Below are 4,930 nucleotides of genomic sequence, written 5' to 3'. Positions count from 1 at the left end.
TGGCATTAATCCAATTGCTTATATTTAATTCAATCACTTAGTGAATTAAAACCTCATTTTAATTCACCTTTCTTCTTTGACGACTACATCTAATCATCTAGAAGAACTCACAAGCTATGAGTGACATCTAACCATATGTCATAGCTACCCAAGCTAATGTAGAAGTTTATTCAAAGAACCTAGTCAGTTGGAATTACAATGTAATTCAATCCTTCTCTAATACAATACTCTCAATCACATCATTAGGGTATGGATATATCATGTCAAACCCCTAATGTGATTATTCCTTCTTATATGATCCAATTGAGTCGTATAGGAACGCTTTCCTTTATTACGCTCGATACTTCGGCCGAAGATTCCCGAATCATATCTTAGAGTATTCTTCCTCTCTTATCGAGGATTAGAGATTCCTTGTTGCGCATACACTTGCCTTCATGACTAAGTGGCTTAACCCCAATTATGCCGTGGACACCCTCGAATGGGGAGACTTTGACATAATCAAAGATTAAGTACTTAACCACAAGACAACGACGATGCCTCAGGTCTAAGGATTACTTACATCTTTCCAACCATTAGAGTTACTTGCTTGACATGTGAGTAGACCTCCATGCAAGTACTCCCGTTTGATTGTGTTCAGTGAACTCATTCCCTTAATGAGCACCTACATACTTGTCTTAGTGTCACAACACGAATGGGGTGAGACTTTCCATCCTTCCAATTGAAGCAGACATAGTATGTACCGGTCTCCGCATTGTCAGTATCCCTCCGACAATCCAACGATCAGGAACCTTTTTGGACATCTGGTTATATGAAGAAGATCTTTGTAGTCTAACATCATTAGATTACTTCTTCAATCGATCCATTGTCCATGGATACACTATTTAGGACATATTTCGTTTATTGAGATAGTCCTAATTCGTGTCTTTGCCATTTGATGTATAAGATTCATCCATACATCCATATATTTGTCCTGAAAGATTTCTTCCAAAGATTGACTTTCAGGGCATATTTCCAACAATCTCCCACTTGCACTAAAGTCAATCCCTAGTGTATCTTATACATCTTGTTGAGAGAGTTTATGCTCGTAGGTTAACTTGGTTATGTATTAATCCCTTTTATTATTCAAAAGGGGTTTACTTATCTAATGTTTCCAAAACATTAGATGATGTCTCTTTATTGTGTTCGAATACTTTGATGAGACCTTGATTCCATGGCTTGAGCTATCGCCCCATTACGTCGTAGTACTCTACTAACGACCTTATGGTTTGGATTCAATCATGGGTTCTAAAAGAACCCCTTTCATTCAAAACACCTTTTTGAAGCAGTTTCTAAAACTATATATCGACATATATTTCGTTTGTATACTTTATACAAACTTTGCTCCAAGCTTGAGACCATTGTAGTACAATACTAACAATTCATTCATATGATTAGTACTTCATCCATCATGAAGTTCCATTTGTTAAAATGGCTTATTTTCACTTTGGTTAACAACCTAAGTGAATGCACGCTTCCAGAGTCCCACTCTGATGTTTCTTTCTTAAAGGCAATAATACTCTATCAGTTGCTTTGGTTCTGATCCTGGGATATAGTAATATCTTAAAGTGATAAACTCAGTGGTTTCTTCACTTTTGGATATCTACTTCACAAGTCAACACATGTGTCCCTTTTGTGATTTTATGACACATTCATTATAAGGGTTGTGAAAGTGATTTCTTATCACATAGGAAAATGCTTTCTTAAATCTTCAACATTTGAGATTTAATTCCCATATAACATTATTGAGATAGCCTTGCTATATCAGTAAGTCCAATTTCAAGTCTATACTTCAAAATTGACCGTGTCATGTTTTGTCATTTTCGAGTAACATCTATGTTTCATCAAGTCTATCAAATAGACTTTATTCATATCTTGTTGCTCAAATTATGACATCACTCCCACTGGCCTTGTTGTAACTTAGCATTCATTCAAAAATAACACTTATATTTTCTTGATTTGAATGCGTGTTGCTCCCACTAACTTGTCTTGGATCCATTGAGATCCATTAGCTTATTGATGATATCTCAACAATTTTGAGACCATCAACAACCCTAGCTAACACAAGTTATTTAAATGAATCACATACAAAAGAATTCCTTCTAAAGTAATTCCTTTTGAATATGTGACTTGTTTTATCAAGTCTATTCATTTAATTATACGATGTCATACACCATACTAAAAGTTTTAGTCATACTAAGACCTTTAATGTAGTCATATAAGAATTATCTAATTCCTTAGTGGAAGTATGGCTCCTACTAAGGATATAGATACTCAACCATTCCTTCTAGGTGGTTGATATAATTCTCTATCAAAACTACATAGAGCAATATCGTTACATGAGATGTTGAATTTGGATTGTCTAGTTGTTAAACCATATGTTGTGACTCATTTTGAAACTTATTCCCTTTTGTTTCATCAACTTGTCCATATGCTTTGTTATTAGCATGTTCTCATAAAAGAGAATGATGGACAACTCCCAACATATAACCATTTTATGCTAGGTTGACGAAACCAACATTCAAAGACTATTCTTTAAATGTTACACAACATAGATTTTTAACGTTTGAAGAGCTTGAGTCCTTTTAACAATTAAAATTACAAACTCTTAATAATAGTCAAGTACTATTATTCTTTAGACAACTATAAACCAATCACATTCAAGTTTATATCCATTTTCAATCCTCCCACTATTTCTCATGACTTTAATGAGAAATCATTTCATACATTCAAAATGTATAAAAGTGGATTATATTGGTAGAAGACATTGTGTAGTAGCTTTGAAACATTTCAAGCTTATTTGTTTCAATCTTCACTAAGTTTAATGTCTTGTTATTTAAGTGACTAAAGTCTTTAAACCTTTTATAGATTTAGACACTTCTTTCTTGGTTTAATCACTAACACAATTTACATTTTAAAACAATTTTAAGAATGCCCAATTAATTGTTCAAAACTATTAATTGAATCAAGAGTGATCTTGATCATTGTGTTTCAAGTGATAACCTTATAAGAAACGTTTTTCTTATTACTTATATCATTGTAATGTGATCTTCCTTTTCTTCAAGAAAGGATTCTCTAGACTTTTGTCAATTCATATAGAACTCATAAGTGGACAAATGGAACCAAATCTAAAGATTCATTGTATCCTTTTATGTCCTACATGTGAGATCTATCCATAATTGATAAATCTAAAGTTTGGTTTATCACATTACAATTAAGTGATATAACTCTTGTATCTCATCTAGGATACAACAAGACAATTTTCAATTCATAACACTACTTTAAGGAAATAGTATATTAAAAGGGCATACTTCACATTACATTAATATGATAGTTCAAACATTCATAATGTTTAATACAAAAGGTATTAGCTCTATACATTTAGAGACTAATATAAGTGCCTTTATACATTTAGGCACTAATAGTGGCCTTCCATCAAATGAAGCCATATAATTAGTTCTTAACAAAATAAGAAAGTTTAAAGACAATCTTTAAATGCCTAACAAAACTTCCTAAGTAGTTAGCAAAAAACATAGTGGCCGAACCCTTCACCACATTTTCTTGCTTGTTCTTCTTCTACTTGGCTCCTCCACCTATATACAATTATACAAGTGATTAGCCCTTTATATCAAATATAAATATTTAGAAGATCTAACAATTAGAATTGAAGATAAGAACACAAACCATACCTTGTGGCTTGTCCTTAAGAGTTGCAAGGTATAACCTGCAATTCCTCTTCCAATGCCCCTCTTTTCCACAGTGGTGGCAAGTCCCTTTGGGCTCCATTGCCTTCTTTTTCCTCACTCCTCCTTTCGGCTTAGGAGTGGGGGACTTCTTCTCCTTCCCTTTGCCTTTGCCTTGCGGCTTGGCCTTGGAAGAGGATGGCTTATTGTAGGCTACTGCAGCAGTCCCTACAACGTTCTCTTTCTTCATAGTCTTCTCGGCGGTTACTAACATGTTTAGTAACTCGGAGAGAGTGCTATCCATCTTATTCATGTTGTAGTTCATTACGAACTGCGAGAATGAATTAGAAAGAGAAGCCAATATGAAGTCCTGGGCTAATTCCCCGTCAAGTGGAGTACCAAGGTTCTCCAATTGTTCAATGAATCCTATCATCTTCAGTACATGTTGATGCACTGGAGCCCCCTTGACCATCTTGGTCTTCACAAGTTCACAGACAGTGCTAAAGCGACGGTTGCGCGTCCCTTCACCATATAACTCCGTAAGATGGAGTATTATGGAAGATGCACTGTCCATGCCCTCGTGCTGTCTCTGTAGCTCCTCATTCATGGAAGCCAACAGATAGCACTTGGCTTGTGTATCATCCTCAACGTGCTTGTCATACTTAGCACGTTCATCCTCAGTGGCGTCAGGGCCAAGAGGTATGTGAGGTGGAGCCTTGTCTAGTACGTAAACAATTTTCTCCAAGGTTAGGAGAATCTTGACATTACGATACCATGATGGGAAATTGTGCCCCTCTAGGCAATGTTTGTCGAGTATTTTCGCGAGTGTGCTTCCAACCATATCTATATACATAAACAAATAAAATAATTAGATTGATTGTTGTTTAAGTCAAACGATTTGGGTCTTTAAACCGAATGACACCACCCACCATTTTTGGCAAATTCCATATCCCCCATAATGGAATCCGGGAGATTTCAAAGAAAGCTCCTAGCGGGTTATGGGAGGCTCACTATTACCAAGCCCACCTCACGATGATACGATGTCGGCTAGCAACAATAATAATGAGAGGGTACAAGTACCCATTCACAACAACCTCTTGTGATTACCCATCTTTTTGGCCTCTAGAAAATAATACCTCACGATGATACGATGTTGGCATTATGTTTCTTAGTTAAGTTCTTTCCCACCATGCCGGTTTAGCTAGGGGTTC

Source organism: Malus domestica, chromosome 12 (genome assembly GCF_042453785.1).
Source record: "Malus domestica chromosome 12, GDT2T_hap1".
In the NCBI taxonomy this organism is placed as follows: Eukaryota; Viridiplantae; Streptophyta; class Magnoliopsida; order Rosales; family Rosaceae; genus Malus; species Malus domestica.
The sequence above is the reverse complement of the archived record's forward strand: the minus strand, read 5'-3'. Positions refer to the sequence as shown.